At 42.2% G+C, this 14,384-nt stretch overlaps 1 long non-coding RNA gene across 3 annotated transcripts in view; it reads left to right on the top strand.

Moving 5' to 3' along the window:
- LOC113958782 overlaps positions 1-13,307 on the top strand; it is a 48,049-nt gene extending 34,742 nt beyond the window's left edge. For 2 of the 3 annotated variants that reach the window (XR_003531618.1, XR_003531619.1), the window contains exons 4-8: positions 4,995-5,070; positions 5,727-6,768; positions 10,537-10,601; positions 10,765-10,906; positions 12,074-13,307. This is a non-coding gene — a long non-coding RNA (uncharacterized LOC113958782). The remainder of the gene's footprint in view (positions 1-4,994; positions 5,071-5,726; positions 6,769-10,536; positions 10,602-10,764; positions 10,907-12,073) is intronic. The other variant, XR_003531621.1, reaches the window with a different exon arrangement.
- Positions 13,308-14,384: the final 1,077 nt, after the last annotated feature.

Here is a 14,384-nt window from a genome sequence, read left to right as displayed (position 1 = left end):
TGAGGCTTGCTGGGTAGCAGATATCGACAAGATCATCTTGTCCCTTCTGTTTGGTATTTTTGCCTAAGACATGCGGTGTTATCGTTTAGTACTTTTTCATAAATCACAAGTACACTACTTAGTTCAAGTGGAAAACATACCCTGCCGTGCACTTAGTAGGTTACCACAAAACCTTAATAAAGAGGATTCCTAAGAGCCATGCAATTGCAGTTACAGCTGTAACAGGAGATAGGATGGTCTGTTCACAGGATTTCATAAGGCGAAACAGATTTTAATTCTTACACTGCTCACTGAATCTGACAGACACACACACAGGCAGACTGTGACTCCCCCTCCTTACATCCTGCCCACTCAGCTACCCTGAATCTTAATTGTATTAGGTTGAGGCTCAACATTTCTGAAAGGAATTATCTTCAGAGAAAAAAACAGACATTGATGGCACTTGAGGGCCAGATTCAGACCAGAATGTAGCAGCACAAAGAATAGGCTCTTGGCTTTAACACAGTGATTCCTGTTATCTTGTTTGGAATTAAGTTTTTATCATTTGTCTTTTTTCATCAGTATCTCCTGTTCCTGAGCTACAAATCTCTTGTTTACTCTCCCTCCATCCCTCTGGACACAGTGGTCCCTCCTGAATGCAGTCAGCCACCAGCAAAGACTTGTCCCAGAGCACTGGCATTTAAACAACCAGGGAACTCAGCAGAGGCAAAAGGTGGCACTACTTGATGGAAACACTTCCAAAAACAGGTAAACTAAAGAAGGTAAATTGAGATCAAGGTTAGGACAAAATCACTGAGATTTTCTTACAGCCCATGCTTAGGCTGGCTTAGTTTTCAATGGTGGAATATTTTCAATACCAACTTGATGTTTGGAAATGCATCCATCACATACAATTCTATGTCATTTAATCAACCTAACAATCTTCTTAACAAGTGGGAAATTTTGCTTCAGCTATTTACTTGAGTTGCCAATTGCATCCTCTCACTTGGTGTTTTATCCCTTTCCTGACTGGTTGAAATATCTAAAACCAGGAAAAAAAGATTTAGCAAAAATTAGCTTTTATGCTGAACTGTCATATATAATCCTGAATGTTCCAATCTGTAATTTACACTTAGTTTCATTGCAGATTATCCAATACTGAGAGGTAACTAAGAATTCAGCTCTGAATATTTGACTCATTTTAATGGTCAAGTCTGATGATCTTGAAGGCAAGATGAGTGAGAATAAGCTTCAGATATGACAGCAGCCCATATTATCCTTGCAAAGTATTCTCTTAAATACAGAAATATTTAAAAGACTTTTCACTTGTGCCACAAACATCAGGATGCACACACCCACTCATCTGTCTACATGGAATCCCACCCATGAGCTAGCAATGAATATATATGACCCTGCACTCTGACTTTTCAGGATTCTTGGACAGTGGCACATGCAATCATTTCACGTCGGCTGGTATGGATAAAACTCAGCTCATTAGTCTCCAGTCTATATAAAACTGCACTTGTTTTCATTAGTTTGCACTAGCTACTGTCTTTCTTTTTTGGTACTATGCCAGGTGACTATACTGCTTGCTTTCCTTTATGTTATGTGGCTGAATCAAAGGAATTAGCATAACATGGCATTACTTCAGTATCAAACATGAAAGGGAAGAACTTAGTTTCTTCAACAGCTGATGTTCTCTGCAGCTTTTAGAAGGAGCATTTGAAACCAGGGTTTGCCAAAGCCTTTTTGGTCTCACTCCATGGTATAATTTCATTCACCATTGTCTGCAAGGTTGACTGGGGGGCAGTGTTATTAAAAAGTTCAAGCTAAAGCAGTGGAGAAAGGGGAAGAGAGCAGAAAGCATTGATTCTGTGATTCTGTGAGTGCCAAACCAGGGCTAACCCAAACAGCTGGAGTTACAGCCAGGGGCAAGCCTAAACACTCATGGAGACAGGGAAAAGGGCAAGAGGGATTGTGGCAGACCTCCAGACTCCCTCATCACACTGGATAGGGATGGGGATGTCTCTGCTCCAGCACAACACCAGCACCACTGGACCATCCCATGCTTGCTGTGAGTATACCAGGGAGTCAACATTCCCCTGCCCCTTCACCAGTTTTTGAGACCTCCAGATGGACAGAAGTGGTGGGTAACTGTGCTGTGCTGGGCACTTTAGATCTTGCCCCTCATGTCCCCCTGGACCCCGGTAAACCTACCTCTGTTCCACAAAGAGGGGAAGTTCTCGTGTCTGTTTGAGGTTTAACCACATAGGCTGGCTGGAGATGTGTTTTTGGTATGAATGTCTATTTGCAGGGGACTTCCTTAACTATTTTGGGCTAAATGACAGGACTAATTTATAAAGCAGGTTTGTGTGTGAAGCCACTCAGCTTGTTACCCCATCACCTAATCAGCTTCCTCTCCTGCCTTTGGCTCTTTACATCAGAGGACAGTCTGTTTCCAAAGGAAAAACCTAACTCGTCATCCTGAACAAACATTGTGAGTAGTGTATCAAATATTGCTCAGCTCTCTTCCACTGAAGGGGAGGCCAGGCAAGGAGCCATCACAGCATCAGTAAAAGAAGCAGTGGCCTTTTTCTCTTTTCCCTCTCCCTGATCATATAGGATTTACCTACCTGGCAGAGTGCTGGTTGGGAGAGGTTATGCTCCTTTCTCCAGCTCTGGCCAGTAGTTTCCTAATGCTCCAGTGGGGCAAGACCCTTTCTCAGGTGTCACAGAATCATTTAGATTGGAAAAGACCTCCAAGACTATTGAGTCCATCTTTTGACCAATCACCACCTTGTCAACTAAACCACAGCACTAACTGCCACATCCAGTCATTTATTGAACACTTCCAGGGATCGTGACTCCAACACCTCTCTGGGCAGTTCATTCCAGTGCCTGACCATCCTTTCAGTGAAGAAATTCCCCTGGTGCAGAGTGCCCTCCTGCCCAGCTAAACCCATAACCGGATGAAGTATTTTCTATAAAAGGCCTTAGGGAAACCCTTTTTTTTTAACTCCAACAGTGAGAAGTCAAAAGCTACTGAAGGAGAGCTTAATAACCACTCTCCAAGATTGAAAACAGTCTAATCAGGGAAAAGTCTGCAGGTCAGCTTCACATGTGCTTTATCATGATAACTGCAGTCATCAAAATATGTCCTGGCTTCAAACTTTTATCTCCATCTCAGTGGGTGGTGTGCCTGACTTCCCCTATAGTAACTTGTCTTTCCTGAGCAAATCTTGCTGCATGTCTCTTGCATCCTGAGGGCAAATATCAGGACACTCAAGTTCCTTCCAGATAGGTGCACAGACACTGCTGCACTACGCAACAGAGTCCTGATGTTATTTGCGGTGTTTTCTATAAGTGTCCCTTTCTCTATTTTTTTCCCCCACAGCTTAACTGAACTTCAAATTCCTGCAAACCTCTCCCAGTAAAGGGGATTCAGAGATGTTCAAAGAGGAGTTGGGTCCTGGGAAAAGGAGAATTGGGGTCCTTCTTCACTCCTTGCATTACAAAACTCACATGGCTATAATTTTGGGGGTGGCTTTGCTCTGTGTGAGCATATCACAACAGCAGTGTTGCCACAGCACAGTCCCTGGCCAGAGGATCTTCTCCTACAGTGGTCTCCACAGTGTTTTCCAGCACAGTGCTGTCCTGGGGACCTTCTGTGGGGCACATCAGCTCCAAGCACCCTGAAATGATCCACTTGACAAAATCGCACTTCAGATATGTAGCACTCCCCTGAGAAGTATTTTAACACAACTAATTAGTAGTGCTCATTACTAATAAATGCAAAGCACAGAGATAAACTGTGGCATACATGGATAGGAGATATTTCATCTTCTATATGTTTCCCTAAAGAAAGTACATATCAGTCATATCTGTTCACCAGTGGCAGTAACACACTGTTCTCCCATGCAAGGAAGCTTTAATTACTTAATGCCTGGGAAATTAAAGAGATGGTCTTATTCATTCTGACATACTGCAGGCAGGTTTGATTTAGTAGGGAAGGGATATCTGATTATTCTGCTGAGAAACAAAAATAGATAACAGCAGAATTAATTAACTAGCATATTAATTGAACAAGTGGCTCTAACATTAGTCTGAGATCTAAATTGAAGTGTATGTGGATGGGTGCTTGAACGAACATCAATTGTCAGGTTTAAGTCTCAAGTGAGATTGGTGGTTCTTTAGTTATCATGATCTGGGGAAACTTCCTTTTCTTTGACTGATGGGGAAATAAGTCTCCTTCCCTTTGTATAAATCCAGTTCTCTGGGTTACCTCCTTATGTGAGGTGAATCAGCCTTTTTGTGCAGAGCACCCAGAGTGACCCCACTCAAATCAGTGACATTAACTTGTTAATACACAAGGGAAACAGTGAGCCAGAAGGCAATCCAAATAGGACTGGATGCACACTGGGCAAAAGGACACCCACTCTATAAAGGTAATTCTGGCTTGAAAACTAAAGCACTCCCATGCTTCTCTCACGAACTGATTGCCTTAGACAAAAAAACAATCAAAAATTGTTTAGATCAGGACCAGATTCAGCCCTTACCCAGTTGACAGTTGCATGGAGTAACACAGATTTATGCAAGTAAAGGATTCAGGCCAGCTCCTTGGATTTTGAGAAAGGCTGTGCTTGGAAACTGCTCAGGTTATACCAAACATAGCTATTGCAAATGAAGACAGAGAGTGTAAGGAGCAAGACATTCATGTCAAGAGCTTGGGAGCTAGTAAATCTGCTGTTCTCTCATCTTTGGGGTACAAAGGTTGTATTTCTGTCCTATTCTTTGTGATAATTGAAAATGGCCAATTAAATCTTGTACTGAAACCATTGGTTGAATTTTTCCAGCAAGTTCTTGAGATTACAGAGGTTTTCTTCACCTCCCTGCAGGAACTACCTCCCACACACCTGGTGGCAGAGCTGTTCTTACAGATTACTTGAATTTAAAAGGCTCTAATGACACTTTTCCCCTCATTTTGTTTTCCCCCCCCCCCCTTTTTTTTTTTTTAGAGCTTACCACAGGGAAACAGTAACAGGGCATATCTGGATCTCTGTGTTTGTTAGTGAAGAGCTTTCATGTTCTAAAGTAAGTAATTACAACAGGGTGAGTGTGTGTTTTTTACATATAGGGATAAGGCTTTCTTAATAGACAAATATTTAAGGCTGGAGAATGCACCTCATTCTGATGAAAACAAAACATGGATATTTTTAATCTGGTTTATACTGAGCTTATTTCAAAGAGTAGTTGTCTGGGGTTTGTTTCAGGCTCCCTTGAGATTATGTAAGCACTTCAAGTTGCATCCAGATGTGCTATACTGTCACGAAATCTTCATAGAGACAAATAATGGGTATTTCTGTCACATCTTGTGTGCAGGTCACAGGGAGGAATGAATGCCTCTGTATTTCTCAGAGGCTTTGATCTTCACATAATGTTTGTTTACTCCTGCAGGCACATGTATGTCATATCATAATGGCTCCTATCTGTAAAGACGTGTCTGTCACTGTCTGATTTTTTCCTGATGAGTGACCACAAGAAGTACTGAGATAGGTGGATTGGCAGGACACATGTGAGCAAACAGCTCAAAGATGAGGTGAGCTTTGTGTGCCCCGCTTTTCAATTCTGCTTAGTAAACAGCACCCAGGCTGACCACGATACCACACGTGGTGAGACACTGTGGCCTGCCTCCAAACATGATTTTCCTTGGTGTTTGTTACTAATATTGAGGGTTTTTTTCACTGCAGCTGCAGGCCCCAACCTCACCTGGACATCTCCTGGCAGATAGCCCCACAAGTCACACCACAGGGAAGACATCTGCATGCAAGGATGCCACCTTGCATGTACAGTAAATGTGCCAGGGGTAAGCAGAGCCCTTACTTTGCAAAGGTCACAGTCAGAAGTTCCTTGCAAGGGCTGAATTGACCAGCAGTTCCTGAAAAGCAAGACTTGATTATTGACTGTGCTTTGCCAAGAATTACATATCATTATGTTGATTCATGTTGCTACTCTCTTTGCAGCCCATGAGGTCCTGGGAGTCACCCTCCCTCTCAGTAAGAGCAGGGGGGAGGCTCACTTGAATGCCCAGCTGCTGGTCTGCAGTGTCTTAGAAGGGATCATTTCCCTTCCACCAGAGTCCTGAGTCCCTGAAGGAGGTGCCAGACCCACATGCCTGCCTGCAAGGCTCACAGCAGCATCTTTTAGATGAGAGAAAGGGAAAGGACAGCTAACACTCCCCCACATCAGCACAGCGTGTCCCAGAAACCTCTAAAGGAGTTGCTGTTAATTTTCCCTCCCACAGTCTCCCTGGATAGTGTGGGCACAAGAGTGTGGAAAAAGCTTTCAAAGCTGTGACTTGCGATTTCCCCACGGGGGCTCACATAGGAAGGTTAGGGACAATGTTGGGAAGTGCACGAGAAGAGACCCTTGCCTGCTCCTTGCAAATTGCTCTCCCATGCAGTTAAGTAAGTATCCCTCTCACACTCCCCCAGAACAGGGAGGATATGACATTTTATTTAATGTAAAGTCACCTGAAGACTTGCCAGCACCTTGCTCCTGCCTCACATGGCACATTGCTGCCTCTGGTTGTAGGGCTGTGCTGGGAATGCAGAGGTGAGGCATTTAAATTCAGAAAATAAACTTCCCAGGGAGAGGTGAGTGATGCTTTCCCCAGTGATTTCAGACTTGGCCTTGCCATGCACCCCAGGAAGAGTTGCCACGGGAGCGGTGAAGAGACCACATAGGGAGTGAGAGGCTGGGATCGGGACAGTATCTGGGCACGGGGAGGGGGTGAGTGGGCAGTGGTGGAAGAGGGACCTCTTCTGGCAGCTTGTCCACTACTGAGAACCCGGACTCTACAAGGAAAAAAGTGTGCAGCGTTTCAGCACGCAGCCCTTACTGATAGAGAAAGAAAGAAGCAGCATCTCTTTTGGGACGGTCCCTCCCACTCATGCGCATTTCATGTCCAGGCTGCGCCTGCAGTAAGCCCAGTGGGCAGGTAGGGATGTCTTCTGGCCAAGAAGGGAACCAGTTATCCTGGTGCAAGCGGCCTATTTCATTGCTGCATGCTCCAAAGAGCTGCTTGCTGTTAATGGAGGAAAGACAGAGGCATTTTCTCACAGAAGGGGACAGAAGAGGAGATTCCCTGCAGGCAACAGCCTGCACTTTCATCCAGATAACAGTCATTTGAATAAAGCTGATTAACCAATGTGTTGTCTGCCCTCTGACATTATTATGGAATCATAGAATGGTTTGGGTTGGAAGGGACCTTAAAGATCATCTACCATGGGTAGGGACATTTTTCTCTCTCCACCATTTCTTTGTCTTTTCCCTTATTTCCTGAATTTATTTGGAATTTTTAGCATTAGTCCTTAAAGCAGTTGCATTGAACTTAGCAAGCTGTGGTTTTAAAAGGAGTGTGGTAGAGAGGCACTCTTATCTACTGAAGTCCTCTGAAATGGAGAACAGAAAAAGCCTGGCCAAAAGAGGGAAAAGTGTTGCAAAAGCCTCATAACAGCCCAAACTAAATTTTATTGGCAAAAACAACTTGTTTTTCCTCATGCTCTGCATTCCAGAGCAGTCCAGGGTCAGAGAATGCCCTACAGGAAGGTGTCTGGGAACACTTGATTAATGGAGAAAATGGTACCGTGGCCGAATGACTGCAGCACCTTGAGACTGATCCCAAAATCAGAGCATATCTAGCTGTACCTGGGTGCACCAAGACTCCTGCATGTGCTGAATGGCACCTGCACATGTTCAGCATCAGCAGGCCCCTGGTAACCCCACAAATGCACAGGGTCCCACCTGGTGCATCTGCCATAAATCCAAAAGGACAGGAACAAGCCAAGAGGAAGAGGTGCTTGGTGAGTTCTGGGGATTCAGTATTTTCACACAAAAATGCAAGTGGTGAAGCCAGTTGAAATGGGAGGAGCCTGGAGGCATTATATTCTGGCATGAGGGATAGTCTAAGATCTCCTTTCTCTCATTCCAGAAGTTTGTTTTTCTGTGACGTGTATATACACATGGACATAGGAGGAACAGAGGTCCTTATGGGTAAAAAGAGCATCATGAATAGAACTGGTCAAAAATCCAAAGTGTGCCTCATACATGGGACTTATTTCAGTCCTTTTCTTTTCTTTTCTTCCCTTTCCTTTTTTTTTAAATATTTTAATTAATCAGCAGGAGTTATTCATCAATGGATATTTGTGTGTACAAGCTTGGAATTTATCCTAAATCTATTTTGTGTGCATGAATAAATGTTGTATATACCCCAACATTAATAGCAAGAGGCCTTTTAAGAAAGATAAGCAAAATTAAAACTTAACAGAAGACAAAGTATATGCAATTTTTAAGTCATTTCCTTCAGCAGTATTTTATGTTGAAGGCAAAGAAAGTGTTGTGGAATCTTGCTAAAATGCAAAGTTGTCACGTAAAATGCTACATTATCTTTACACCTCATGCCTCCAACCTTGCAACTTTTACAACATGCTGAGTACAATTTAGTTAAGAATCTTCATGCAGAGACTGTTGTGCTTTTCTCTGCACACAGTTGTTAACAGTAAAAAAAGAAAAAAAAAAGTATAATCCAACAGCAAGTGGAAAATCTGCAGCCAGATTCCTGCAAAGCCTCTGAGACGCCAATTAAAAAAGATTAAATAAAACAGAATGCAATTTTGAGTTATTATTTCAGAAAGCACATCCGTGAATTATAAAAGTGTCGTTTCCCACCGGAAAGTTGTAGAAGCTGCGTGCCTAATGCAGGCACATTAATGCACTGGTGCCTTCACCAGGGACTGCAGAGCATGAAATAATATTGTTCTGGAATAAAAAAACCCACATTAAGCAAAAACCACCAAAATTATTTAAGAGCAGAGTGAATTAAGCTGAAGGGCGCTGTGTTGAGAAAGAGAAAAGCCATGTTGCCCCATAGCACAGGCACAGGGCTGGCCCTGCCTCCCTATCCCCAGTTCTGACCATTTTTAGCTTTGCTGGGTGTGTTTGAGCCCCCCAAGCTTGTTAACCACAAGGATTTGAAAAATCAGCTTCTCACCTGTCCAGAATAGGGCTTACACTCTGAAATTATTAATCCATGTTGCTGAGAGAGAGAATAGGGAGCCAGAAAGACAGACAGGTAGACAAACAGAAGAAAGGACAGAGGAACATTTTCTGGACTAGCAAACTCAATCTTCCAACACTGGGATCTCAAATAAGGAAGCAAAATCGAAATGAAAGCTTTCCAGTGCTGTTGGAGCACTGAATTCTCTTCCACAAAACTGTAATTGCTGATTTTTATTAACTTGCCATTGTCATTTAAGCACTTTCATCCTATCCTAGGACATCCCTGATAGAACTGACTTTAAACGTGTGACTTTTTAATTGTATCTTAGCTTTAACACTAATTATTATAAAAATACAAGCAATAGTTTGTAAAACTGGTAAATACTACCTCATCTAAACCCATTTCTTCAGCACCCATTTAAGAAAGGGCACGTTAAGAATGGCAAAATTGTTATGACACTGAATTCAGAGGTGAATTTTGATACCTGATGGCACAGGGGACACTGCAGCATCTCATCAGTTTGAATGTCTTTCAGATCTTGCTGATTCTACATTTAAATTTTAACATATTCAGAATTATCCAATGGACCCAGAATGCTACATTACAAAATGCAGGAGAAATCTGTGCAGTGAATGTGCCTTGCTCTGTGGTGGCAAATTTATGGTGCTATATAAATGGTTGGTAATTATTTCGTAAGCTACAGAAGCAAAACGTACAATATTCATACTTCATAGCATACGTAATTAAAAAAAAAAATCTAAACACAGGTTGGTGTGAGGATATGCTTTTCAATGTTTGGGTTTATGGAAGCACCTCTTTATTTTACACATTACCTGCCTATATGGTGTTCTGGGTGTCTCTGAGAAATTTTTATTTAAAGCATAAGTGAGGAATCCTAGGTTATAGGATACCTCACATCTAAAGTTTTAGAACCACCGTTAATTTAATATTGGATCTCAGAGAAAATAACTCCTAAAAAACATGTACAGATCCCTTAGCATCTAAAGATGGCTTATAACCAATATGAATGTTGTACTGAACTTCAACTTGAGAGAGAAAAAAATTCATTTGTAGTCTTGGTATAAAGATAGAGCAATTGCAGACATCCCAAGAGACTTCAGACCAGACATTCAGCAGTTATGAAGTGATGTATTTTTATATGTGCAGTATGTTGTCCACCATGGAAATTTTCTAACACAAAGAATGACAGGACTCAACTCACTGTGATATGAATAATTCAGTACATGAATCTGAAGGAGCATCTGCTCTGAAGGAAAGGCAAATTAGGCTTATGTTACTTCTTGCTTTTCTTATGAGTAAGACTATTAGGTATGTAAATGTGTGAATTCAAGATCTTGTATCTGTTTGAATACTCACTTCTGTGCCAGAACAATAAGGAACCAGATTTTTGGCCTAAATCTATGCTGATCTGTTTTGATATTGTTCTATCTGAATATAGTAGAGACAAGTGTATAACTCACACATTTTGTTTAAAATAGGAGGAGGTGGGCCAAATTCTGGCTCCCTCCAAATTATCTGGCTGGTGCTGAGGCGTATAAATGTGGTATGTTGACTTTTCTATCCTGTATCTTGATGATTTGAATTCTTACTCATCCCATCCAATTATCCTGCCTCCCAGTCATAGGCAGTGACACTTCAGAATATGTGAATCCAGCCAAAGAACTGTATAGAAAATATGTGGTTTGGCCTTTTTTCTTCTTGTACAGAACACGAGTGGGACATCTCTATGACAGTACTGCAATGTGCAGGATCCAGTGAGACACGACAACTTGTTGCTTAAATGGTAATTGAAAATGGATGAAAACATGAGGATAAAGGACCCTCATCATCAGTCTGACTTCAGGGGAGGTAGGCGGCAACAACATCATCTGACGATTCACTTCATGGGTTTTTAATAGAGCAGCCTATTACACAGTACTCTTATAAAGTACTTACCTCTCTCTATTACAGTAATGTCTGTGATTCTGAGTGTTAAAAATACATCTACCCTCATAAACTGGCAGAGAATGTCCCTTGACTAAAGCTTGCTACAAGTCAGGTGCCATACAGTGAAAGTTTTGGTAATTTCAGAAAATACAGATATTAAATGCCAACCACTCTAGAAACCAACAGATGCCAGTGGTCCTGCTCATCAGTAACAAGGAAGACTTTGTTCCATTGCATGGTGTGTACATCAGTCATCACAGCAGCTTCCAGATTACAGAAATGCTTCAGAAGAGAGAGCTGACATCTGTCTCAACGTTCCCTCATCCACGAGTCTCACACTGCATCCATCACGCTAATAAAGCAGTTCACAAGCTGGAAAAAATAACCCCAGAGAACAACACCAAATACATACTATCGATCTGTGTAGCTGAGATCTGGCAAAACCCCAAAAGTCTTGTCCTCCTCACAAATCCAAGAGAGCAGCCACAGGTTCAAAACAATTCCCAATGCTAAGACACAGAGGCCATAAAATCTGAGACTCCTCCAAAAGTGACTGAAACAAAGTTTTCACTCTGTAAGATTTATAATTTGGAAAACCATTACAAAAGTCATTTCTCTCCAATAAATTTCAGATTGATTTTAACTTTCAGATTGACCCATAGGGAGAATCCACATAATCTAAATACTGTGTCTGATACAAACCAGTGGGCAGCTGTGGCAAATGCCCGTTGAAAAGCACCCTGTGATAAATGAGATAGATGGGAAAGAAATCCACAGACTTCATAGAATCATAGAATGGTTTGGGTTGGAAGGGACCTTAAAGATCATCTTGTTCCAAGCCCCCTGTCATGGGCAGGGACACCTTCCACTAGACTAACTTGCTCAGAGCTCCATCCAACCTGGCCTTGAACACTGCCAGGGGTGGGACACCCACGACTTGTCTGGGCAACCTGTTGCAGTGCCTCATCATCCTCACAGTAAATATTTTTTTCTGATATGTAATCTTAAACCTACTCTCTGCAAGTTTGGAGCCATTCCCCCTTGTCCTTACCTGCTCTTTTAAATAGTCTCTCTCCATCTTTCTTGTAGGATCCCCTCAGGTACTGGAAGGCTCTGATTAGGTCACCCTGAAGCCTTCTCTTCTCTCAGCTGCTCCAGCATTCCTTGTTAGCAAATGCTCTCATGCACCCCGACGTGGAGTCAGGATGTCAGATCTGAAACATCTTAAATGAAGACATGGTATTTGCAACACATGGCCCTATTTGGCATCCTGGGTTACATCTGTGCATTTTCTCTGACTCTAAAGGAAAGGGTGAAAGGATGATCTGTGAGGCTGTGTTGTGATCTTCAGTCCCAATCTGTCCCCCTCTCTGTGCTGTCACCACTCCGTTTGGACATGAAGCTGAAGGGGTGTATGTGCCTATTAACAGGCAGGCAGAAGCCAGGCTGCACTTTGAACATATGGGACCCATTAGCTTTTAAATCTCTCCCAGAGATTGTCCATACTTATGATGTCCACAAAAGAAAACCCGTGTGCTTGGACATATTGAGTGAAATTGAGACTATCAAATATGTTTACACAACGGTGGAAGACAAGTAATTGAGAAAAATGTTTAGATAAATGTTTATTGCTCTGACAACTATCACCAACGTTTTTGTACAGAAACCTGGTTTTTATCAATATGTTTAATGCTTTCGCTTGTCATTTTAACCAAGGGGTTAAGCAGAGGGCATTTATTTTGTATGGCATTTAAACAAGATTCTGAGCAATGCTGGAGGATGGATGACTAGAAGGTAAAGTAATGTTGCCCAGTATAACCCTTAAAATAACTCAAACTCAAGAGTTCATAGTCTGAGGTACAGTGGCTCACTAACCTCCAATAAATATCTTGTGGGAGTGCAACATGTGTCTTACAATTATAGAGCAACACCAAGAGAGATCTGTGTCCTAGTTTCAGCTGAGGTGGAGATAGTTTTCTTCCTAGTAGCTGATACAGTGCTGGGGTTTGAATTTAGGATGAGAATAAATTGATAACACACTGATCTTTTGGTTGTTGCTAAATAGCTCTTACCCTACATTAAGGGCTTTTCAGTCTCCCATAGTCTGCTAATGAGCAGGTGTACAAAATGCTGGGATGAATGAGCCAAACTAGCCAAAGGGACATTCTATACCAGCGTATAAACTTGAGAATTTGGCCATGAGCTTCTGGTGGCCACTTGTGCATGGGCTGGGCATCAGTCAGTGGGGAGTGGGAAGTTGTACTGCGTCATCATTTGTCTTTCTTGGATTTTATTCTTCTCTTTCTTTCCTTTTCCTTACTATTATAATAGTTATTAAACTGTTCTTGTCTCAACCCATGAGATTTTTTTTTTCCCTGATTCTCTTCCTCATCCTGTGGAGTCAGTGAGGGGGAAGTAAGAGAGTGGCTGTGTGGTACTTAATTGCTGACTGAGGTTAAACCACGACAGTCTGCTGAACACTTTTACTAACTCTGCCTTCCTCTTGGCATGTCTGAAAGGACCAGAGTGGAAACTGGCACCAGGTAACACCTGCACCCAAACACGGTGACATTTCAGTTTTGTTTTCTCATTTAGTAAATAATAGCTGCACTCAGTATACCGAGTGATGCTTAGAATTCCCTTTGCACCAATCTTGTGTTTCTCTCCCATGACAAGTATCACGTGGAAAATCCTAGGGCATGGATAACTCTCTGAAGCCCAAGTTTTAATTTACACATTGTTTCCAAGGTACTGATGAATGCTTTTCTTCACTGCAGCCTCTTGGTGGCAACAGCATAAGGCAACATTTCTGAAAGTGTACCAAAGGCTACATCTTCCCGTGTTTTGTGGCGGGTAAGACTCCTCACTGGCAGGTCTGGAAGAGGAGGTAATATTCAAATTCTAGCTCCTTGTGCTTTACCACAGTGACATATTCTTTTAGTTTTGCCAAACTTCCTTCTATCAAACATACAAGCTCTAAGGTTTGCAAGAAATGAGATCTTGGGGAAAAAAAAAAAAAAAGATGATTATATCCTCGTTAATTCTGAAGGCTTGTTAATTATGGTGTTGATTAACATCCTGTGGAAGATTGAAGAAACTCAGATTTTCTGTTTAGTTACTAGACCCCCCTTTCCTTCTGCTCCCACCTTCACATCCCTGACACCAGTGCCTGGCTTTGACTGCACATGCACTATTCCAAAGGAGTTCTTCTGAGTGTGGCTGAGGGAATCCCAGATCCTCACCCACACATCCTGGGCAGTTGTGTCAGACAAGGACCAGTGTCCAAGTCGGAAAACACAATCATTTTTCTTACTGAAGCACAAGCTCTCAGCCCATGTAGGAGAGTAACACCAGTGTTAAATGCACACATAACCGTGCTGACAGAGAGTGTATTCAGGCA

This window comes from Corapipo altera, unplaced genomic scaffold (assembly GCF_003945725.1).
Source record: "Corapipo altera isolate COAL_440 unplaced genomic scaffold, ASM394572v1 1, whole genome shotgun sequence".
In the NCBI taxonomy this organism is placed as follows: domain Eukaryota; kingdom Metazoa; phylum Chordata; class Aves; order Passeriformes; family Pipridae; genus Corapipo; species Corapipo altera.
The sequence above is the reverse complement of the archived record's forward strand: the minus strand, read 5'-3'. Positions and strand labels throughout refer to the sequence as shown.